The sequence below is a fragment of the Mastigoproctus giganteus genome, chromosome 6 (genome assembly GCF_048544385.1).
Source record: "Mastigoproctus giganteus isolate SK-2022 chromosome 6, ASM4854438v1, whole genome shotgun sequence".
NCBI classification, from domain to species: Eukaryota; Metazoa; Arthropoda; class Arachnida; order Uropygi; family Thelyphonidae; genus Mastigoproctus; species Mastigoproctus giganteus.
Window position 1 is genome coordinate 195,407,386 of NC_143580.1, and position 26,063 is coordinate 195,433,448.

Consider the following 26,063-nt stretch of genomic DNA (forward strand, 5'->3'; position numbering starts at 1 on the left):
CTTAACATAATTAATTATAATTAATTAATAGAATCATGACTCAGACCAGAGCAGCAAAGCAAAAGGCTCAAGCTAATGGAAGCACTGTGGCTCAGAGCAGAACTGAGGGGGGCAGTTGTCCTCTGACTCACAGCCTTATAAAATGCACTGTTTGCTTGATGTTTGCAGAGCAATCGGGTACGGGACATGATACTGCCAAGGGGGATGTCTTTGTGTGTGCGCGATGCAAGGAGTGTATCGATATCAGGCAACAACTCGGCGTTCTTGTGGGCCTATATGAGAGCTTGAAGGACAGGGTGGATGCCCTCGAAGGAACTAAATTGAGGGGCCCATCAAGCTCTCAGCTGCCCACATCAAGGCCAGAGCTTGCACTTGGGCATCGCGTGACACAGAGACAACCCCCAAGGCAGAATGCGCTGGTCCCGAAGGAACTAGTAGTTGTTGGTGACTCTATTGTCAGGGAAACGGGGAACATGCTTTGTAAAAAAGATAGGTGGAACAGGACCAGGGTATGTCTGCCAGGGGCAAAGGTTGATGACGTAGAGCGAATATCATCTTTTAAGGGCACAAAAGGTGATATAGTTGTACACGTTGGCACTAATAATATTAAGAGTAGGAGACCGGCAGAATTACTTAACAAGTACAGGTCACTGTTGAACAAAAGCCGAGAATTAGGGTTGAATTTGAAAGTGTTTGCAATTCTGCCCAGACACGATAGGAGGGAGTATATGATGAGAGCCTTGTCGATCAATTCGGCCCTGGAAAGATTGTGCAAGGCTCAAGGGGTAGAATTTTTTTCAGCCTGGACTGTACTTGTTAACAGGAGAGATTGCTTCTACAGGGATGGGATACACTTAAATAGAAAGGGTGCAAGAATATTTGCTGATGCTATCGAGGCAGTGTTAGGTGGGTCGGAAAACTGCTAGCTTGGGGGGAGACAAAGACCAATAGATTGACAGTAGCCACTGGCAGAGGTGAAAGAGATTCTTGCACTGCTTCTATTAGAATGAGCAGAAGCCTGAAAAACAAGATGCACAGTATTTCAGAGACTGCTGGGAGCCATTGCGTTACAAGTAAACACATGGGTTGTGTTAGGGTAGCTAAGAATAGAAACAGGTGCAGGTATACTTGCGTGTACACCAATGCTAGGAGTTTAGTAAATAAATTTGATGAATTTGAGGTATTGCTCAAAACATCAAAGGCAGATATTGTTGGGATATCAGAGACGTGGTGTCACACAGATATAGGGGATGCAGAACTGCAATTTGGGGAGTACAACGTCTACAGAAAGGATAGACAGGATAGGAAGGGGGAGGGGTTATGCTATTAGTTAAGAAACACATAAAAACCAAGGAAGTGAAGCCAGTCGACATCGCTGGACAGTGCAGTGTTGAGTCAGTTTGGTGTGACATAAGCATTGGGAGATCAAAATTGAGAGTAGGAGTGTGCTATAGGCCTAATGACTCTGATGAGTATAATAAGGAACTGTACAGGGAAATAGAGTAGGCCAGTAAATCAGAGAGTCTTATAATGGGAGATTTTAATTTCCCAGATATTGACTGGAATTTGGGGGCTGGTTACTCACACACTAGCAGGGCTTTTGTGGATTTATTGGATGATTGTTTTCTACATCAGCATGTTCGGAAGGCTACTAGAGGGAGTAATACTCTTGATTTGATTATCAGCAGTGATTCTTCATGCATTAAGAATCTGCAGATAAATGAACCACTAGGTGGCAGTGATCACAGTGTGCTGAAGTGGGAGTTACTGAAAGAGGTAACTACCATTAGGGGTAAAGGGAAGGGTTATTGCTTCCGTAAAGGCGACTACGATGGACTGAGACAGTATTTGAATTCTATACAGTGGGACCAACTGATGATGTTACCAACAGCAAATTCAAAATGGGAAGCATTCAAAGAACTTATCTTGGAAGCTACTAGGCTTTACATACCAACTAAGAAATATTGTTCAAGGTTTAGGCCAAAATGGATGTCAGATGAACTAATGAGGCATATGGCAGAGAAGAAAAATGCATGGGATACTTACAAATTAACACATGACACAGAAGCCTATGATAGATACAAGTTGATATGCAACCAAGTTACAAAGGAGGTTAGGCAGGCGAAGGCAGATTACGAGAAATCCTTGGCAAGGGATGCAAAGAAAAACAGCAAAGAGTTCTTTACTTATGTAAACTCTAGAAGGAAGGGGATGAATCAGATTGGTCCACTTGATATTGATGGGTCAACTGTTGATGATCCTGCTCAGGTAGCTAACAAACTAAATGAATATTTTGCATCGACATTCACACATGAGGAGTTATTCAGCAAGGGGAATGCCAGAGGTGTATTGAACTCTAGCAGTCAGCTACAGAATCTTGAAATAACTGGGAGTAAAGTGGAGGAGAAACTGTTGAAGATAAACACAAGAAAGGCACCCGGGGTGGATGGGATCTATCCAGTTATATTAAAGGAGGCAGCAAAGGAAGTAAGCAAACCCTTAGCCATAATTATGAGAGCTTCCTTGGACTCAGGGGAGGTACCCATAGACTGGAAATGTGCAAATGTGACCCCAATTCACAAAGGAGGATCAATGGCTGACACAAGTAATTATAGACCTGTGAGCTTAACTTCTGTTCCAGGAAAATTAATGGAGGCACTGGTTAAAGAAGCACTGCAGGATCATTTAGACAAGACTTCAGTTATAGCTCAGACACAGCATGGTTTTGTTAAGGGGAAGTCTTGCCTGACCAACTTGATTGGATACTATGATGCAGTCACAAAAGAACTGGATGCAGGGAATAACTTTGATATTATATACTTGGATCTTAGAAAGGCTTTTGATACTGTTGCACATGGAAGACTGCTACACAAATTGGAGCAGTGTGACATTGGAGGCAAATTGCTGCTATGGATAAAGGGGTGGTTGAGGGGGAGAAGACAGAGAGTGGTAATCAATGGACACTGCTCATCGTGGACTAATGTTATTAGTGGAGTCCCTCAGGGCTCAGTGTTGGGTCCATTATTGTTTTCTCTATTTATAAATGATATTGATGATGGTATATCAAGCTTAATGTCCAAGTTTGCAGATGATACAAAGGTTGGCAGGGTTGTCAAGGACACTACTGACACTATGCTGCTGCAACAGGATCTGGAAAGGTTGAGCAGATGGGCTGAGAGGTGGCAAATGAAGTTTAACATTGACAAATGTAAAGTACTACACATGGGAAACAGCAACCCCAGAGCAACGTATCAACTCTGTGGTACTACACTGACAGTGGTAGAGAATGAAAAGGACTTGGGGGTGATTGTGCAGGCAGATATGAATTTCTCTGAGCAGTGCAGACGGGCTGCAAGAGTAGCTCATGGAGTATTGTCAATGATATACAGGAATTTTTCCAGCAGGGATAAGGAGGTGATTATTCTATTGTATAAGGCAATGGTCAGGCCACACCTAGAGTACTGTATACAGGTCTGGAGGCCTCATTTCAAGAAGGATGTAGAGCTGCTGGAACGAGTACAGAGAAGGGCAACAAGATTAGTGAATGGAACAAAGGGGTGCTCTTACGAAGAAAGGCTTAAGTTTTGCAAATTACAGTGTCTGGAGACTAGGCACCAGCGAGGTGATCTGATAGAGGTGTATAAAGCCTTGAATGGTTTAAGCATGCTCAATGCTGATGGGATTCTTCCTCTAGCTCAGAAAAATCACCTGAGAGGGCATAAATTCAAATTGAGGAAAGACAGATGTAGGATAGACGTGCGGAAATTTGCCTTTAGCCAGCGGGTGGTTGGTTGGTTGGTGGAACAGACTGCCATCCCTTGTGGTGGAGGTTGATAGCCTAAATAAGTTTAAGGCTCAGCTAGACAGGTATTTTGAACGAACAGAGGGGTGAAGTGGAAGTGGTTTTTTTTTTTTTTTTTTTTTGGCTGATGCTGCATAAGCTTGCTTTCTTGCATCAAATGCCTCTACTAATGCTAATGCTAATGCTAATGTTAAATTTCTTTTAAGGGAGACTGAACTTCCATCTGTTTCAGTCGATACTGCGTGAAAGTATCTAGGGGTGGACTTTACACCCGGTGGCAGAACAAGCACTGGATGCAACATGAGCGGCTATTTATCTAAACTCAGGAAAGCCTCCCTGAAACCACAACAGTGGCTCTTCATTTTGACGGTATACGTCCTGCCCACGCTATACCATAAGTTAATGCTGGAGCGCATTACCACGGGTTTGCTGAATAAACTTGACGTCCAAGTCAGGACGGCCATCTGGACTTGGATGCGCCTACCCAAAGATGTGCCTACAGATTACTTTCATGCTGATGTGGAGAATGGGGAACTTGGCATCCAGTCGATGAGATAGACTATTCCTGTCCTTAAATGAAATCGGCTTATAGGACTTGAAACTTCTTCATCCTGTACCATACGAAATTTAGCCGAATACAGTCTTGTTAAGAGGGAACTAAGGTCTTGTGATACTCTTAATAAAAGACCATAACTCGATTTTGGACACCGTAACCAAGGTCAAGCGTAGATGGTGGAACCTACTTCAAGGCTCTTGTGAAGGCAAGGCCTTCCAGAACTCACACATGGTGAAGTCCCAACATCGATGGGTGAGCGATGGCACTCAACTCCTATCCGGGTATGAGTTCATTGATCTTAACAATACCGGAATCAATGCTCTTCCAACCCTGGCGAGGATGTCCAGAGGAAGGAATGATAGGACTGCCTGTAGGGCGGGTTGCCAGGCGACTGAGACTCTGGCTCACGTGGCACTACGGTGCCACAGGACCCATGGCATGATGCCATAGTCGACATTCTAGAGAACAGGCTATCTCAAAAAGAATGGATCGTGCTGAAGGAACCCCACTACCAGACTGACCAAGGTTTACGGAAACCTGACTTGGTGTGTTTTAACACACAAAGCGCTCATATCATAGATGCACAAGTCGTTGGACATGGCCACGACCTAGATGAAGCACACCATCTAAAAGCAAGGTATTATGATACCAATAAAAGTCTCAAAGATCAAATCAGAGACCTAACTAATCTGAATCCAATTGTATCTACGGCTACTATATCATATAGAGGTATTTGGAGCCCAAGCTCCGCCTCTTATCTACAGACTTTAGGCCTGTCGGCTTCCGACCTCAGGGTCATGTCGGTACGGGTCTTGCAGGGGACCCACACCTGCTTCAGGATTCACCAGAGGATGACCTCTGCAGAGTGGCAGTCATTAAGTTACTCGTTCAGGGCACATTTTAAGGCTACCTCTCGTGGTAGAGAGGGAATATCACTCCCGTTTATATGGTGGTGTAGCAAAAAAAAAATTGGGGAATAAGCATAAAAAGGACTTGGACACATGAAACATGTATTATTGTTAGGGTGGCTCCTAGAATGTCAGATCAAATTTGCCTTTTGTCTCTGTGAAGAGCAGCACCACTGCAAAAGGGCCAGATATGTGCATAGTGTAGGTTTGTGTCTTGTGCTGTTCTGGCTGCTTGGTTACTCGGAAGCAGCAATCGCCTGGAAAGCTGCTTCCAAGTACTTGTCCATACCACAGGAAGGTGGGCTAGTGTCCTCTCATACCATCCCAATATGACTTTGACCCACTGATGTTGCCAAAAGATAGGCCAGATTCCTCTGGGGGCCAAAGCTTTGTTTGTAACCTAATAATTCACACCCTATGGTACCATGAACTTGCTGCATAGGTAACCACAGGGAGGAAAGAAGGATGATAGTATGTCTTATGGGATAGGTTTTATGGGATAACCCCACTCAGTTCTTGATACTTGAAGTATAGCTGCAGCAAAATTTTTAATCTTATAAGACAGATATGATAAGAAGATGTGGTAAGTTTAGTTTATGGTCTATTGTCACTCCTAAATACTTTACTTCTGTCACTACAGGAAGCTGAATCCCATTTATTTTGATCTGTGGTGGTCTGTTTAAATCTAACTTATTTTTAAAAATAATCAACTTGGTTTTAGAAGGATTTATAGCAAGCTTATTTTGATTAGGCTAGTTGCGTAAATCGTCAAAACTGCATTGGCTGTTAATGCAGTTTTGACTTAGTTATTTAGTGCTCAAGTGGGATTTACTCAAAGAGGTAACTGTCATCAGGGGCAAAGGGAAGGATTTTTGCTTTTATAAAGGCGACTACGATGATCTGAGACAGTATTTAAATTCTATACAGTGGGACCAACTGATGATGTTACCAACAGCAAATTCAAAATGGGAAGCATTCAAAGAACTTACCTTGTAAGCTACTAGGCTTTACATACCAACTAAGAAATATTGTTCAAGGTTTAGGCCTAAATGGATGTCAGATGAACAAATGAGACATATGGCAGAGAAGAAAAATGCATGGGATACATTAGGGGATTAGGAGATTAGGCAGCCAAAGACAGATTACGAGAAATCCTTGGCAAAGGATGCAAAGAAAAACAGTAAAGAGTTCTTTACCTATGTAAACTCTAGAAGGAAAGGGAAGAATCAGATTGATCCACTGGATATTGATGGTTCAACAGTTGAGGATCCTGCTCAGGTGGCTAACAAACTAAACGAGTATTTTGCATCTACATTCACACATGAGGAGTTATTCAGCGAGGGGAATGCCAGAATACTAGATTACTCTGGCAGTAATCTAGATAATCTTGTAATAACTGAGAGTAAAGTGGAGGAGAAATTGCTAAAGATAAACACAAAAAAGGCACCTGGGGTGGATGGTATCTATCCAGTTATACTAAAGGAGGCAGCAAAGGAAGTAAGCAAACCCTTAGCCATAATTATGAGAGCTTCCTTGGACTCAGAGGAGATACCCATACACTGGAGATGTGCAAATGTGACTCCAATTCACAAAGGAGGATCAAAGGCTGACAAAAGTAATTATAGACCTGTGAGTTTAACTTCTGTTCCAGGAAAATTAATGGAGGCACTAATTAAAGCACTGCAGGATCATCTAGACAAGACTTCAGTTATAGCTCAGACAAAGCATGGTTTTGTTAAGGGAAAGTCTTGCCTCACCAATCTGAAATTTGATTGGATACTATGATGCAGTCACAAAAGAACTGAATGCAGGGAATAACTTTGATATTATATACGTGGATCTTAGAAAAGCTTTTGATACTGTTGCACATGGAAGACTGCTGCACAAATTGGAGCAGTGTGCCATTGGAGGCAAATTGCTGCTATGGATAAAGGGATGGGTGAGGGGGAGAAGACAGAGTGGTAATCAATGGACACTGCTCATCGTTGACTAATGTTATTAGTGGAGTCCCTCAGGGTTCAGTGTTGGGTCCATTATTGTTTTCTGTATTTATAAATGATATTGATGATGGTATATCATGCATAATGTCCAAGTTTCCAGACGATACAAAGGTTGGCAGGGTTGTTAAGGACACTACTGATGCTATGCTGCTACAACAGGATCTGGAAAGATTGAGCAGATGGGCTGAGAGGTGGCAAATGAAGTTTAACACTGACAAATGTAAAGTACTACATATGGGAAACAGCAACCCCAGAGCAACGTATCAACTCTGTGGTACTACACTGACAGTGGTAGAGAATGAAAAGGACCTGGGGATAACTGTGCAGGCAGATATGAAGTTTTCTGAGCAGTGCAGATGGGCTGCAAGAGTAGCTCATGGTGTCTTGCAGCCCGTCTGCACTGCAAGAGTAGCTCATGGTGTCTTGTCAATGATATACAGGAATTTTTCTAGCAGGGATAAGGAGGTGATTATTCCCTTGTATAAGGCAATGGTCAGGCCACACCTTGGGTACTGTACACAGGTCTGGAGGCCTCATTTTAAGAAGGATGTAGAGCTGTTGGAATGAGTACAGAGAAGGGTAACAAGATTAGTGAATGGAACAAAAGGTTGCACTTATGAAGAAAGACTTAAGTTTTGCAAATTACAATGTCTTGAGACTAGGCACTGGCGAGATGATCTGATTGAGGTGTATAAAGCCTTGAATGGTTTGAGCATGCTCAATGCCGATGGAATTCTTCCTCTTGCTCCGAATAATCACCTGAGATGGCATAAATTCAGATTGAGGAAAGACAGATGTAGGATAGATGTGCGGAAATTTGCCTTTAGCCAGCAGGTAGTTGGTTGGTGGAATAGACTTCCATCCCTTGTTGTGGAAGTTGATAGCCTAAATAAATTTAAGGTTCAGCTGGACAGGTATTTAGAACGAACGGAGGGGTGAACTGGGAGCATTTTTTTTTGGCTGATGCTGCATAAGCTTGCTTTCTTACATCGTATGCCTCTATTAATACTAATGCTGATAGTTTTGCTGACGACAGCACATTGCATTCCACCTCCCAGTTTGAGAAAACTTGACCTGCTCAATCAGCTTCAACTTCTCGAAAATCTGCTACCAATTCCTTAACTGCTGATCTCCAGGTACCAGTGGAGCAAAGTTAACTTAGTTGATTTCATTCTTTCTAAAACTCAGTCCTGTCTTATATGTCACAAAAAGGATTCTTAGGCTTATCTTCAATGACACTCAGATTTCTAGACAAGATCACATAATTTCTAACAAAGTCTCTCCACTCTGTCTCATAAATGTTCTGTTTTCTGCTGTATGCCTTTTCTATAGATACTTCTATGGGTACCATTCTTCTGAATTGGCTTCTATAATTCCAGCTCTCTCTTCCAAACCAGTTAGAACACGCATCACAACCTGTCAGCATCCTTTTACTGTCGAACACGAAATTCACAGAACCAACTTTTCTTCTTCCTTATTTATTCCTTCAACTTCTGTTTTCTGGAACAAATCTCCTTCGTATGTATTTCCTGAAAATTACAATCTACAGATGTCCAAGTCTAATGCCAACAAGTATATTGTTCATCTCCTCAGCTGAGGTTGTCACAGACATTCACATTCTCTCAGATATGCCAGACAAGCTGCACTTGCTACCTGGTAGTCTAAAACGCTGATGGAACTAATATTCGGGTGACACTCAAGTCAAATGGACCCAATTTCGGTGAAGTCCAGACGGTCTGTGACAGCCAAATCCCCTGCTTGCACCTTCACGATGGTGGGACTCTTAGTAATCCTGGGTATAACCTCCATGCACAAGTACATGGTGGGCGACCACCCAGGTTTGAATCAACGTAAGCAGGGGTCGAGGTGTCACTTCAGCCAAGGATAAGCTGACCTGCTAGCATCCCATTTTTCTTCCAACTCATGTATTAATGATCTTGGTAAAACACCTCCCACCACTCCCAACACGCTCCAATCAATGCCTCCTGTGGTCTTCCGTCAAAAGGATGTCAGAAGGATTTTGACGAATCTTGATTCTAAGAAAGCTCCAGGTCCCGATGGTATTTCTCCACTTGTTCTCAAAACCTGTGCTCCTGAACTTACTCCTGTTCTTTGCTGCCTTTTTTCACTTTCTTATTCCAAAGGTGTTTTTCCTTCTGCTTGGAAATTTGCTCATATCCAGCCAATTCCTAAAAAGGGTGACAAATCCCTCCCATCCAATTATCATCCCATTGCAATTACTTCTACTCTTTCTAAAATAATGGAGAAATCAATTAACAGCCAACTCTTAAACTACCTAAAAACCTTCCGTCTGATCAATGATCGCCAGTATGGATTCAGTCAGTGTCGATCCACTGGTGATGTTCTGGCTTATGTTACCCATTTATGGACTAATTCAATAGAAAGGTTCGGTGAAACTCAAGTAGTTGCTCTTGACATCTCAAAGGCTTTCAATCGTGTTTGGCATAAAGGTCTTCTAAACAAGCTTCCATCTTATGGTTTGCCAACTGTTTTTAGTAATTGGTTATCCAGTTTTCTCTCTGATCGCTCACTGAGGGGGATGGAAGATGGCTCTCTGTCTCCTAACTTCTCCACTAATGCCGGTGTCCCCCAAGGTTCAGTTCTTTCCCCCACTCTTTTCCTCTTATATATTAATGACCTTCTTCCATTGACTATCCATAGTTTTGCTGATGATAGCACATTGCATTCCACTTTCCATTTTGAGAAACCTTGCCCTGCTCAATCAGCTTCAACTTCTCGAAAATCTGCTACCAATTCCTTAAATGCCGATCTTCAAGTAATTCTCAAGTGGGGCAAAGACAACTTAGTTGATTTCATCCCTTCTAGAACTAAGTCTTGTCTTATATCTTGCAAAAAGGATTCTTCTGCTCCTATGCTTATCTTTAGTGACACTCCAATTTCTAGGCAAAATGATATATCTCTTTTGGCGATTACCCTGACTTCTAATCTCTCTCAGCACAAGCACATTACAAATATTGCTTCCTCTGCATCTAAAAATCTTGGTTTTCTCTTTCGCTCTCGCTGTTACTTTTCTTACAAACAGCTGCTCACTCTGTATAAATCGCAAATCCACCCTGCCATGGAATATTGTTCCCACATCTGGGGTGGTGCCCCCAAAACTTCTCTCAGGCTTCTTGATTCCATTCAGAAGAGGGCAGTTAGGTTAATTTATGATTCATCTCTAACAGAGTCTCTCCACTCGCTGTCTCATAGACGTACTCAGCGGTGGGATTCAAATAATTTAACAACAGTTCGCTGCTCTAATGACCTTTCTAAGTATAAAAAAAACTATATACCGAAAGGTAGTTTATTATTTCATGCAGTTAATACTTAAATAAGAACAATAAAAAAGGTCCACAAAACTAGACTTTGTTATAAGAAAAAGTTTTAAAATATTAATGAAAAAATATTAAATAATACCTGACAAAAAACAATAAAACTGTTATTTAAGATATTTCCATATTGCTTCTTGATTGGCATCCTCACTTGCAATTTTCTTCGCTTTTATCCGAGCATCATCGGCTGAGTGATTTATCCTTAACCATCTTTTCACTGTAGGAGTAGGATCCCATTCCTTTAGAGGTAGGCCGATTAGACTAATAGTCATTTTGTTTGATATATTAGAAACAGTTAGGCGACTTCTGTTCTCTGAATATATTATGTTCATCTTTGAAAAACCTCTTTCCGCTTCTGCTGAACTCACAGCAATTGTTCTGACAATATTTTTAGCTCTTTGAGCACTTTCAGGATATGCATAATTCTGGGAATTTTTTAAAACGTTTTCCACGAAATCTCGATAATCATTAATATCAATTTGGTAATTAAAAATGTCATTAAATACGAGCAATTGTTCTTCAGCTGCTTTCCATGGAACTAGTACTTCTTCAATATTCCAGTAATCTGGCTCCAAAAAATTGAGAAATTGTAATTTATTCCTATCTTTAAATTGGCTACAAATGCTCTTAAATGCTCACATTCCATTAGTCTTAAATGTTCACAATCCATTAGTCTTTTTTTCAAATTTGTTACGATGTTTTCTAAAAGTCTTCCCCGAGGAAGCCGAACAAATCGATGATTTTCTACAAATTTTATATTTTTGAAGGTTTCTGAAGTAATTAATTCATCAACTTTTTTTTCGCATGGACCCTTTTCCTTTCCAAGCATTTGAAATGCTTTAATAGATCTTATCACGAGTTTTTCAGCCTTTATTATGTCTATATTTCTTGCTTGCAGTGCATTTGAAAGAAGAGAAATTTCGTTTAAAACATCAATCATCAATGCCAAATCAGTTATAAAATATATATTTTCAAGACAGGCAGCCATACCTAAGTACTTTTTATTTGACCTTACAAACTATAGGCAGCCCATCTTGGTCCCAAAACTCTACCAATCTTTATAATTTCAATTCCAAGTTGTTCGGATATTTTGGAAAGTTCAATTTGGTTCTTATTGGATTGATGAAAAATAGTATATATCTTATCAATAAATATTTTAAAATGATTTACTTGCTTTATTTCCTTTATCGAATCATCTAAAACAAGATGGAGGCGATGATTTAAACAGTGCCATATTATTATGTTTGGAAACTCTTTTGCAATCCTAGTGCTCACTCCAGATTTTCTCTCAAGCATAATGTTGGCACCATTGGAGCAAAATCCTATTAAATTTTTTTCTAGGTAGTTAGTTTTTTCCATAACTGAAGAACATATTGTCTCCGCATCTTGTTTTTCCAATTCAACTAGTTCAACGAAAATTGTTGGTGATGTAACTGAATCCAACGCCAATTCTAATACAATAAATTCTGATTTTGGTTTCTTATTGAAAAAATCTGTCAAACTCTGTTGCCTTTTCATCCTTTTAAGGGCTACTGCAAAAAATTTTAAAAATGTTTTATTTTAATATATTATAGAGCAGGAGCGGATATGTGCCTATATATTTGAATATTTTTACTGGTTCTGTCCACGTGTGGTCATATCATAAACTTTTATAAACAAAGCATATAAATAAAGTATGTTTTATTTATATGCTTTGTTTATAAAATGCTTTATAAATAAAGCATTTTATAAACAAAACATACATTTTCTTCATTTTATCGATACTAAACGAAAATTTCTTGCTGAATTAATAAATGGCGTAGGCTATGCAGATTAAATATGATAGAATACCAGGCGCCCACCTTAGAGAGAACCCTGATCACAAGTGCCATTTTAACAACCGGTTCGCCGAACTCAACAAAAAATTAGGTATCGGATCTGCCGAACCAGTGCAAACCAGCTGAATCCCACCACTGGACGTACTGTTTCTGCTGCATGCCTCTTCTACAGATACCCCCCATGGGCATTGTTCTTCTGAATTAGCTTCTATAATTCCCGCTCTCTCTTTCAAAACAGTCCAAACACGTGCCACCACCAGCCAACATTCATTTACTGTCCAACTTCAAACTCACAGAACCAACTTTTCATCTTCCTCGTTTATTCATTCAAATGCCGTTTTCTGGAACAACCTTCCTTCATACGTATTTCCTGAAAATTACAGCCTACAGAAGTTCGAGTCCAAGGTCAACAAATATCTTATTTTGTCTTCTCAACCTCCAACCCAAGCACGGTACCAAGTACTATAGGTTCTAATACCTCTCATGTTTGGGGTTTACATAAAAAAAAAAAAAATGCAAGGTACTAAGTACTATAGGTTCTAATACCTCTCGTGTTTGGGGTTTACATAAAAAAAAAAAAAAAAAAAAAAAAAAATGCAAGGTACTAAGTACTATAGGTTCTAATACCTTTTGTGCTTGGGGTTTTCATTAAAAAATTGAAAATTATTTACAAATACAGTCAAACTTCCCTATAACGAATTCAATAAAAAAATTCATTATAGAGAAATTTCGTTATACAGAAAATATCTTTTTCATTGGAAATTGTTATCTAATTAGAAAATGAAATTTCAAAAACATACTTATTTAAATTACGTTTACGAAATTTTCGCAGGTAACTATGACAAATTAAAAAAAATTGGTAATTTTCGTTTGAACAGTACAATTAAAAAATGTCTAATTATCAGAGAAAACCTCACATTTATTCAGAGCATCAAAAACATTATCAGGAACATTTTCACAAAACTGTAGACCCAGACGAACTGTTTTAAAAGGATGAATCATTTCTTTGTGAGTTGTCTTTTTACGGTTGTTCTGATGCGTATTCAGCATCATCGTTAATTTCTTTGTGATCATGGTCACGTCTAACACTGTTCAGCAGTATTTCATCTTCATTTGGATGTTCTGTTGTAGCCAGATCTACAACAGAACATCTACATAAACATAACCATCCAGTGTTATTTCATTTTCGATGTTTCTGGACGATTCTAATAATGTCCAAAAGTTTTTCAGTTGTGAAAGGGGTAGTTCATCTTGTTCGTCTGGTTGTCATTCGACTTCTGTGTTCAATTGAAATCCCGCTTTCGAAAAACAATTTTGAATAGTGTATTCAGTGACATCGTTTGTCCAAACGTTTGCCAGTTCAGAGATGCAATCTCTAAGGTTAATTGTAACCTCCAAGTTTCTATTTTCTTGTAACGCATTGACAATCTCCTTTTTTATTATTCTCTTTTGATAATGAAATTTAAAATTTTTAATAATGCCTTGGTTCATTGGCTGGAGTTTTGACATTATGTTTGGTGGTAAAAACAACAACTACACACTTTTAAGTTTGGCAGAAATACTGGCAGGATGTGCCGGACAGTTGTCAGCAATCATCATGATTTTTCTTTTGTTATACGTTTGTTTAGTTTTAATATCCACTCTTCGAAAATATCACTTATCACCCATGCTTTTTTATTAAAGGTGTAGTCAACTTCCAAAGATTTTGTGCCTCTAAAACATCTTGGGTTTTTTGATTTTCTGATGACTAAAAGTCTTAATTTTTCACTCCTGTCATATTGACTCCAACTAGCACAGTGATTCTTTCTTTGCTTTGTTTTCTGCCAAAACATTAATCATCCTTCGAAGCAAGTGTTCTATTAGGTAAACATTTAAAGAATAAACCCATTTCGTCAGCATTAAAAACATCCACAGGTTCATATTCTTCCAAAATCTTCTTTAAGTTGTTGTTCCTCCAACTGTTGCAACCTTCTTTGCTTACATTAACACTTTCTCCTCAAATAACCTTTTCCACAATTCTGTGGCACTTCTTAAATTTATCTAACCACCCAGTTCTCGCATTAAATTCTGTATGTCCAAGGGACTGTGCAAATTTCAGAGCTTGTTGCTTAATTATTGGACCTGATATTGGTATATTCTTTTCACGTATCATTTGCACCCATTTTAGAACAGCTTTATCAACATCTACATCTTCATATATACACAACTTAATTAGCTTCTTGCCTGCTCCTCCTTCAATTGCATTTAAAATTGATTATCTATTTTTTAAAATCATAGATAAACTGCTTGCAGGTATGCTTTATTTCTCCGCATTATCTTTTTTTCTTAAAACCCTGGTCAATATCATGAAGAATCTTGACTTTATCATTAATACTTAAACACTTTCTCTTCAACCTTGTTTCTGCAACTGTAAAAATTACTCGACTACAGCTCTTGCCGATACACAGTGTACCCACCGCAAACTTCGCTGCACTGACCATATAGTGAATTTTTAATACCGCCTATTCAATGACGTGCTTGTCAATTCTACAGTATCATGTGACCTTTCCTATCAATCACTTTGAAGAAACATACAACTTTGTGAATTTCTTTCATTATGCCTTATTATTATTATTATTAGCCATATAATACAAGAAAGCCTGAGGCTTATGCTTCACCAGTAAAAAAAAATTCCCCAAGTTACGAGGAGAGAGAGAGAAGTAGAAAGGAATCACCAAGATAGAGAAGAATGATGATATCCAGCTCAGGACCCTGGGTGTGCCAAGCCCATACTCACCAGATGCGAGCTTTCAATCATATATACATGAAAGAAAATTTATGGTTAATGTATGCTGTATGTTACTTTTCAGAAAAAAAACAAGAGCATATGGCCTATGTGATTAATGCAAATTGTTCTAAAAGAACGAAATTTAAAAAAAATTCATGAAACCATCTACTGGGAGTCCAGTTAGATGAGAATGGACATATACAAAAACTATCATATAATGATTGATAGGATTGTTGTTGTTGTTCGGTTTAACGACACAAGGGCTACTAAGGCCAAATTGTGTATCTTCATCGTTAATTGACAAAAAGCATATTGTTAGAGAGATTAAATTATATGGTTCTGTACAAACCAATATGTTTTAGATATAATAAAAGTTCTTCAATATTTGCTTAATTTCCTAAGATGTGAGATAAATCAGGTGATATATTCAATGTAGAGAGTGACTGAAAAGTGTTTGACTGGATGGTTGAATGTAAGGGACAATCAACCAGAAAATGACGGACTGTAAGTTGCGTCTGACAGGATGGGCACTGTGGTGCGCTTTCACCCAATAATAGAAAGAGATGAGTATGGTGAGTGTGTCCAATTCTGAGTCTTGCCAGTACCACTTCGTGTCGTCTGTTTCTTTGGAAGCCAGACAGCCACAGCTTTGGATCTTCTTTTATCTGGTAAAGTTTATTGTTAGTGTCACTTTTCCAGGTCTGTGACCATTTATGGTAGCAGGCTTTGCGTATGACAGACTTAAAATCAGAGAAAGGAACCTGAGGATGTTTAGTGGCAAAGTCAGCACTTTCATTTCCCGGAATGGCTGAATGGCCAGGGATCCAGCAAAAACTGATTGACTGATTGGACACACTGCAAGCGAATAACTGGGAATGAATCTGTTTCAATGTAGGGTGAGAAAAGGAGGAATTCTTCCTTATGGCAGAGACAGCACTAAGAGAGTCTGTGTAAATTATGGCAGATGAGATGGAAAGCTCAATTATCTTACTAAGTGCTAACTTAATGGCATATAATTCAGCTGTGAAGACGCTGCAAGCAAGCGGTTGTGTGGCTGAACTTGTACATAAAGGAAAAACTGCCGCAGCACCTACCATACTCTCAGTTTTTGAACCATCCATATAAATTTTACAGGCATGGTTGTTCATGGCATGAGCTGAATGTAACTGTCTGATATTGCAGGAAGGTATATTTTTCCCCCACTGGAGGAAGTATGTATCTTCAGAGACAGACACATATGTCCAAAGAGCAACAGGTGTAGTTGTCTTGGAAGATTTCATTTAAATTGACATTCCAAGTCTGTTGTTGTTGTTATTTGGTTTTTAGGAGCATTAGCAACTAAGGCCATATTGCTCCGGGATATGCGGTGGTAATTCCCTGACCTTTCTGCATCCTCCGTATTTGGTGGTGACGGGCTCGAACCCCGGTCTAATCAAGAAGCATGTGCTACGCACTGCTGCTCCTTCCCACCTGGCTATGGAGGCGCCATTCCAAGTCTGAACAAGCTCTTTGATCCTGAGAGAGGCGGGTCTATTTTCATTTGGCTTGCTCTCATAGAAGGCTTCCCAACAAGTATTATAGAGATACTCCCAACTTGGGCACGATGGTAGACTCTGGATCTTAGCAGCGTAGTGAAGCAGTAGTGTTTTTCTATGCAGGTGTAATGGGAGACTTTGGATCAGAGAAGTCCTGAAAGCTCCCAGTGCAGTCCTCAGAGCACTGTGATGAATCATATTTAGCCGTTTTAAAGTAGTGTTCCTGGCAGAGTCATACACTGGACAACCATAATCTAGTCGTGAATAGATTAAACTTCTATAGAGATGCAGCAAAGTACACCAATCAGCTCCCCATGACATAGATGAGACTGAACAAAGTATATTCAAATGCTTTAAACAAGAAGTTCTCAAATAAGTGATGTGAGCTTGGAAATTTAGTTTGCGGTCTAATAGTAGTCCAAGAAATTTAACGGTATTAACAAGCGGGATTGGAGTATTGTTTATTTGTAGTTCAGGTTCGGGATGGAAAGCTCGCTTCTTGCAAAAGTGAGTGACAGTGCATTTCTTTTCTGAGAGTCTGTAACCGTTCTGTGAAGTCCAGGATTCTATTTTGGTTATGGCAAGTTGTAGCTGCCATTCAATGGTATTCACAGTTTGAGATTGACATGAAATGGTAAGATCATCTGCATACATATAAATTTGAACAGTTTTTGGGATATCCTGTGTCATGCTGCTAACTCGGATTGAAAACAGTGTTGGACTAAGTATTGATCCCTGCGGGACTCCCTCTCCCTGAATGTGAGATGTAGAGAGTACGTTTTTATATCGGACCTGAAAATAATGTAATTGCAAGAAATTTTGAATTATTTCCAGCAAATGGCCGCAAAGCTCCAGATGGTAAAGGTCCCTAATAATACCATGACGCCATGTTGTATCAAATGCCTTTTCAAGATCTAAATTGACCATGACTAGATGTTGTTTCATGACAAAGGCATTGCGGATATGAGATTCGGCTTTGATAAGCACGTCCAGCATTGATCTATTTTTCCGAAAGCCATACTGTTGTTCTGGAAGGAGATTCTCTGACTCCAGGATGTAGGTGAGTCTAGTACGAACCATCCTTTCGAAAATTTTTCCCATGCAGCTCGTAAGAGATATTGGCCTGTAATTTTCAACACAGGAAAGATCTTTTCCTGGTTTTGGTAAGGCGATAACGAACGAATGGCACCATGAAGAAGGATAGGCATTTTCAGTGAAGATCCGATTATAAAAAATTAATAGAGTTCTCAAGTCTTCATCAAGTAAATGCTTTAGCATAATGTAATGAACTCCATCTGGACCTGCAGTGCTACTGGAAGATCTGTTTAATGATTCTTGAAGTTCTATTAATGTAAACGGTTGGTTGTACAACAGCGAGCGGCGTGTGAAGAAGTTGATTTTATACCGTTCTGCACCTGCTTTGATGTTCTGGAAGGTGGACACATAGGTGGCAGAAGCTGAGATTTTTTCAAATGATTCTGCTAATGCATTTGCAACATCTTCAGGAGTAGAAATGTCTTTCCCTTGCCAATGAAGTATCGGAGAGGTGGGCCGAGCAAATTTGCCATTTAATGCCTGTATTCGTTTCCAGATGACCCGTGTATCCGTGTCTTTGGTAATGGTTGAGGCAAAAGCAATCCATGAATCCCATTTCGCTTTCCGCCTAACTTGTCTAGCTTTCACTTTGAGTCTTTTATAAGCAATTAGGTTACTAGTGATGGGATACTTGCGGAAATTATTCCAAGCACGGTTTTTTCCGTTTGGCAATTAAACAATCTGTATTCCACCAGTGATTTCTGTGTTTGCGATAAGGCGAGGATTTTGGAATGGAAGCATTAGCTGCAGTGAGAATCTGATTGGTTATATAAGTATTTACTTCATCAATATGTTGTCTTTGAATATAACATCTGTCTAAGAATATTTGGGCAGAATAGCCTCCCCAGTTTGCCTATTTAAACTGCCAGTTGGATCGTTGAACAGGATTCGGAGTTACTCTTGTTTGTAGTGAACAAATAATTGGAAAGTGATCACTGTTAAAGGAATCGGTTAATACCGACCATGTCATTATTGGAAAGATAGACAGTGAACAAATTGACAAGTCTATTGCAGAAACAAATCCTGTTGCTAGGTGTATGTAAGTAGGAGATCCAGAATTTAATAAATTAAGATCGTTATTGTTCATGAATTCCTCCATCAATTTGCCTCTTCTATCCATTGTAGCAGACCCCCACAATGGATGATGTCCATTAAAGTCACCAAAGAGACAAATTGGAGTTGGGAGTTGTGAAATCAGGCTGTCAAGTTCTGAATGCGGAAGTAGTAGAGATGGTGAAATATAGATGGAAACAATGGTAAACTGAAATACCAACTGCAATACGAGCTGCGACAACTTCCAGAGTGGTTCTCAATTGGATCGGCCTGGATGGAATGTCAGAGTTAACAAGAATAGCTACTCCACACGGGCAGGAGAGTTTGAACTCCTATCTCATCTGTATATCACATAATTTGAGAATTTTGGTGAAATTTGGAGTGACAAGAAAGTTTCCTGTAGGCATACACCTATGAGATTGAATTGAGCTAGTAAATCCCTTAAGTCATCAGAATGACTACTTAGTCCTCTGCAGTTCCATTGTATTATGTTATACATTATTTAGATTTAGCTGAGGATGATTCGTCTGACTGTTTTTTGTTCGTGGCACATTTTTTCCAGTCTTTTTTTGGGAATGTGGGGCATCCAATATCCATGGTGTCATCTGCATGGAGTTCTAGAATGGGCTCCTCGTTACCTAGCAGCTCATCTACATCCATATTATTGGTAGGCGATTCCATTTTTTTAGAGACTGAGTGAGATTTTAATTGTTCTTTTTCAACTGGGACCAATGGGGTATGAGCAGGGATACTGATTGGAGTATTTGTGGCTTCGCTAGTTTTTTTTGGAGGATTATGAGGATTTTTTAGAGGTTGAAAATGTAAATTTAAGCCAATTCGCTAGAGAGGTGTTAGGCAGAACTGCTACATCAGTTTGAGCTACAGTAGAAACAAAGTTTCGAGTGCGAGCTGCATAAGAACGACCACTAGGCATGGTCGACATAACTTGTCTACATGCCTCAGGAAACGCTACTTTATTTTCAATTTTGTATTTTTGAATTTTCTTTCCTGTTATCCATAGCTCACAAGTTTTGGAAAAAGCTGGATGGCTTCCTTTGCAGTTTGGACAAACAGGAGTTTTGAATGAACAACCCACTTGGGTGTGATCTTTAGAGCCACAGATAGGACATATGGGTTCCCCTCGACAAGCCTGCTGGGAATGGCCGTATTTCTGACATTTAAAGCAACGAACAGGATTCGGGATGTATGGTCGAATCCGGGAGTTTAAATAACCAGCTTTAATAGAGGATGGTAAGTCTGGAGTGCTAAATGTCAGAATGATGGATCTTGTTGGAGTAAGATTTCCATCTTTTTTCGTCATGATCCGTTTTACATTTACTACTTTCTGACTGCTGAGTTCTTGGAGTAGTTCTTCTTCGGAGACTGTAATTAGGTCCCACTCGCTGATGACACCTTTTGATGAATTTAGTGTTTTGTGGGGAGTAATTTCTACTGTCAACCCACCAAATGTTGTTGTTTTTAACAGCCGTTCAGAATGTTTTGAGGTGGCTGTTTCTATCAGAATGTTTTGAGGTGGCTGTTTCTATCAGAAGGTCTCCGGATTGCAGTCTTTTAACCATTTTTGGTGATCCAGCAATTGACTCCAAGATTTTCTGAATTAAGAATGGTGATAACTTACCCACAGGTTGGGCAGATAGGAAATGAATCACCAGGAAGTTTGGACAATCATCATGACATTCTGCGTCTCTTCGCAGTCTTTTAGGTTGACTTGAGTCATGGTCAGTGTTAGAAGCTTCTGCTCTTGAGCTCAAAGGCTCTAAGTTTGGATAATGATTTTTATCCATGATTGCTCCTTTTCGCCCTGGAGCTTTGCCTTTACCACCCAGGTTACTGGCCCCGCACGGGGGGATGCAGGAGCAGTGCCGCTTGGTGGCCAAGCGTAGAGTTAGTAAGTTAGTACGGCTAGCTAAATTAAAGAAAAAGGTACCTGCCTTCTTCTGGGCTCTCTTCTTAGTGTTTTTAAGTAAGTAGAGCTACTTAACAGAAAATTTTAATTCTACGAGAAAAACAAGGAAAACTCTGTCACTTGGAGGAAAAAACGCTTTATAAACACACAAGAATCGCTTGGCCACGGAAACGCTTGGCACCCGGGGCCGATTGATAGGAAGGTCATGTGGTACAGCTGAGGTGAGAAGCGAATGTCACTCAGTAGGCATTACTAAAAACCTTGTCCTTGGTCTCTCGGTTGACTTCAAAGGGGCCTTTGACACCATCTGGTGGCAGAGTGTCCTTGAGAGGTTCCGAGAGGCCGAAGTGTCAATCCCCATCTATCGACTCCTAGCGGACTATTTCAATGATCGCAGCCTAGTGGTCTTCTCTGGAGAATGCCATGTCACCAGGCCAGTTACGCGGGGCTGCCCACAGGGATCTGTTCTTGGCCCACTCTGCTGGAACGTGGTCCTTGATGGGTGGCTTACGCGCCAACACAACACGGCAGCAAAGATTGCATTTGCAGATGACCTCATTATTCTACTACAAGGGAATTCAAGGTTATCCTTGGAAAGCGCCGCTCAAGAAATCCTCGAAGACCTGACTGCCTGGACTACCACACATAAACTAGAAATCTCCTCAGACAAAACCAAACAGATCCTGTTGAAAGGAAAACTGGATATAAAACGACCACCAAACATAAAGATTGGAAGCCAAACCCTAAAAATGGTCCCTACACTTAAATACCTTGGAGTGATGATTGACAGTAAAAAGCAATACATACCCCATGCAAAATATATACTCCAGAAAGTTAAGACAGTAACAGGAAAATTAATTCGAATTACCAGAACCTCGTGGGATATCAAACCACGCACCTTGTTGCTTTACTACAACTGCATTCTGCTTCCAATCATAACTTACGCTGCAGGTGCATGGGCAGGCAGTATACAAAAACATACTGTTAACAAAATAATCACTCAAGCCCAAAGATTCTTCCTTCTGGCATCCACCAAAGCGTGCCGCACTATATCAACATCAGCACTACAGATAATTAGCGGAAAGCTCCCAATTAAATTTGAGGTCATAAATACCTATCTCCAATATTGCCGAAGTAGGAACATCATATCTATTTTTGAAAGATACCAAATAGATAGAAACCTCACAATTAAAAAAGACAACGAGAGACTACGGGAACTATACGTCATAGACTGGCAAGAGAGCTGGACCAATGACAGCAAGGGGCGGACAACACATCTATTCCTACCTCAAGCGGCGGAAATAACCAAACAAATAAGATCGTGGTTTAATCCGGGACTCTACCTAACATTCCTCCTTAGTGGTCATGGCAGCCTGAACTCGAGGCTAAACGCACTGGGATTATCAGCTACCCCGTGCTGTAAGTGTGGGGGCCTGGAAACGGTCCAACATATCATCCTGGAGTGTCCCTACTACACGGATTACAGGCTTCCCCTTCAACTCGAAACCAACGTCTTTGATACAAGTGACTTTCCACGGTTGGTTGCTACTGAGGAACACTATAAACAGGTATCGACTTTCGCGGAGCGCGTTTTCAAAAGAAGACAGGCGATACAAGGGAACAATCAGAACTGACTGGTTGGACTGGACGAACTGGGACTCAATCCACACTGTGATGTGCGTCATTAAACTGGAACCACGTGGTGGTCCACCACAAATGGACATGCCACTCTGGGCAATACTCACGCTTAAGTGTCATCAATATGTGTCTTCAATATGTGCCCTAAACTACCATAAACTCACCAGACCAGCATGGGCTCGAAAATGCCAGGGCCTTTGCCAAAATGGATATTAAACCATGTAAATACAGACTTTCACTCACCATGAGGCACCGCACTAGGTCAAGATTGAGCCCTGCGAGAGTGGATCCATCACAATTGAACAGTCCAAATCATGTGTCAACACTAGTATCTTCCTCACTAGGTCAGGATTGGGCCCTGCAAGTGTGGGATCTACTACATTTGGACGGTCCATAAACACGTAATGACTAAGTGACATACCTAGATATCCCTCACACTAGGTCAGGATTGGGCCCTGCAAGTGTGGGATGGCTTACCACGTAATACTAAGCTTATAACCATGTTAAAGGAAGGGAGAAAGGAGGAAAAAAAAAAAAAAAAAAAAAAAAGAGAATCTGGCTGCCTCCTCGTGGCGCGGTACGGGAGCGGGGGGTCGGGACTAGTTCTCCGCGGCCCCCTGCTGCTAAATGCCAGATGCCAGCCACAAACAACATACACAACACATTACACACACTAATGACAATTATAAATAGTAACCGCGATAGATAACTTAAATTCCGTAAAGGCTCGCGTACTTATCACTCACTAAATACTTACTATAATTATAAATCACACTCAAATCTTAAATCTTACATTCAACCTAAACTTAAACTAAAATTAAATTAAACCTAACTCTACCTCAAACCCGACTTAACTTCAGCTTAACTTAAAACTAAATTAAATTAGGAAACATCAACCATAAATTAAACTTATAACTTTAATTAAACAGTAACTCAAATCTAAGCTTAAACTTAAACCTAAACTACAACCTAAACTTAAACTCATCTATAACTTAAATTTAAACCTAAACCGAACCTACACTAATGTCAAAACCAGCTTCATAATTACTTAACTCAAACCCAAACTTGCCCACTAAATTAACTAACACTCAACTTAAACACACAACAGAACTTAAACTTTACTCAAACTTAACTTAACCCTAACCTAAAACTAAACACTAAACATTAACTTAAATTAACTAAAACACATTCAAACGATTTGATCTAAACTTCAACTTTAAACTTAACTTTAAACTTAAATTTTAATTAGATGAACTAAAAAAACGATTCTGCTGGCACACAATTAAGCTTAACGAACGGCGGACATAGGGGACACCCTGGAAACCGCCAGTAAACTACAAAAAAATACTTTGATACTTTGATTACTAAAAACCGACTATCGAAGCATTCTATGTATTTCCGCTGCAGCATACTAAAGATTTACCTGCAACAAAATTTGTTTTCCCCTTAGCCAACAAATCTACCCTATTTATTGCAAAGTTTATGACCACTTTTAAGAAAACCCATTGGTTTATAACTGTAACAAAAATGAAACAAAGACCCTCCTATGGGCATTAATAGCCACAAATGTTCACTAAAAAGATGATTAATTCCAGATGCTAATGAGCAATTTCAGAGGGAAGAAGGCCGTACATTTGAGCGGCTGTTTAGCAGTAAATGCTTGAAAATCTTCAAAAATGCTTTTGCAAATTTTTTTTAAAAAATTCATTATAGATTTTAAAAATTCATTATAGAAATTACAAATTCATTATGTAATTTCGTTTCATGGTTTACAAGTTTTTTTTTTTTTTTTGTTTTGCGAAAAAATTCGCAATATAGAGAAATTTGTTAAATAGAAGTTCGTAATAGAGAAGTTTCACTTTATATAAAAATAGTGACATAAGTATCACAAATTTAATTGCTAAAATGATATATAAGTGAAATCAACAGTGTTGTTTTGATATTAAAAATACAAAAATTGAGCTTGGGTATCTGTGGAGACTAGATACATGTGGTACTGAATGTGCCCTTGATCAGAGTCAAATGAATTACTGAGAATAGTCATAGGTTTATTGTAAGCATAAATTAAGGTTAAACAGGTTCTGAAGAAGTCATTTCAAAGTTAGCCATTTATATGAACCTGGAGAGGGTGCATATGTGGAATTTCCAATACTCCAATTTGAGAAATGCTCTCTGGCATTGTGATGGTATTGAAGAACAGACATCCTTATAAGACACTCTTTGCTTGCCATTTACTTCAACACTTGCAGAATATGCTATTTGAAAACTCTTCAGAGCTATTATCCTTGATCTCCTCCATAAATTGCAAGGTCCCAATTAATAGCATGTTTTAGATTTTTTTTCTTGTTTAATTTTGGCTTGTCCATCAGTGATCAATATAAAGCTAAGAAGGAGCAATAACATTCCTAGTGACTAGTACCTGGTTAATGACAATGTTATATCAGCATTTCATGTTATAAAAATAAATAAAGTTATAATGAATAAAATAATGCTTTTAATTCATACCTGATAAGTTAAGATATACAAAGGGTACTAGGAAAGTTTTGCAATATGACGCAACAATGAATCACAGGAAGCTGCTTGTTGCTGCATGTTGAGACATGTTCACACGTGCATAGTAGCCGCCGCGCCAAGTCGATGGGCTCAGTTATTCATTAGTAGTGAGAGTGTAAAGTGCTTGCGATGGCATCGTGGTCACGAAATGAGATAAGGACAGTTTTGCGGTATAATTTCGTGCGTGGTTTAACCATAGACCAGTGCTTAGAAGAAATGACTCTTGCACTAGATGATGATTGTCCACATCGTACAACGATATTCAGGTGGTATAGAGAATTCCAAAGGGGAAATTTCGCTCTGGAGGATTCTGAGAGGCTGGGAAGGCCACGAACGTCAGTTACGGAGGAAAACGTTACTGCTGTGAGGAAAATGCTTGACGAAAACAGGCGAGTGACCTACCAACAGATAGAGGATACTTTGGGCCTAAATGCACCAGCAATTCGTTCGATTCTGCAAGATCATTTGCACGTGAAGAAACTTTGTTCTCTCTGGACGCCGCATCAACTGACTGAAGAGCAGATGACATGACGTGTGACTTGGTGCCGGGAGATGTTAAAAAAGTTTGATAAGGGACAATCTCGGTATGTGAACAACATCGTGACAGGTGACGAGACTTGGCTGTACTATTACGATCTGCCGACCAAGGCTCAAAACAAAGTTTGGGTCTTTGATGATGACGACACACCCGTAATTGTCAGAAAATCCCGATCTGTAAAGAAGAAAATGATAGCTGTATTTTTCAAATCGAGCGGAATTGTGGAACGTGTCGTTTTGGACACGCAGAAGACAGTCACAGCTAAGTGGTATACTGAACAATGCCTGCCTAAAGTCATTGGATCTATGAAGAACCTGCGGCCAAAGTCAAGAATGGACACCTGGTACCTCCATCACGATAATGCTCCAGCTAACCGCGCCAAAGCCTGCACCGAATATTTGACCACGACAGGACTGAAACTTCTCGAGCACCCTCCCTACAGACCAGACCTTGCTCCCTGCGACTTTGCACTGTTCCCGCATGTGAAAATGAAGCTAAAAGGGAGGCGGTTTTCCAGT

At 39.8% G+C, this 26,063-nt stretch overlaps 1 protein-coding gene across 1 annotated transcript in view; it reads right to left on the reverse strand.

Moving 5' to 3' along the window:
• Nucleotides 1-26,063, reverse strand: part of Cmtr1 (Cap methyltransferase 1) — a 379,789-nt gene that overhangs the window by 178,878 nt on the left and 174,848 nt on the right. The gene's annotated exons all lie outside the window — the stretch shown is intronic.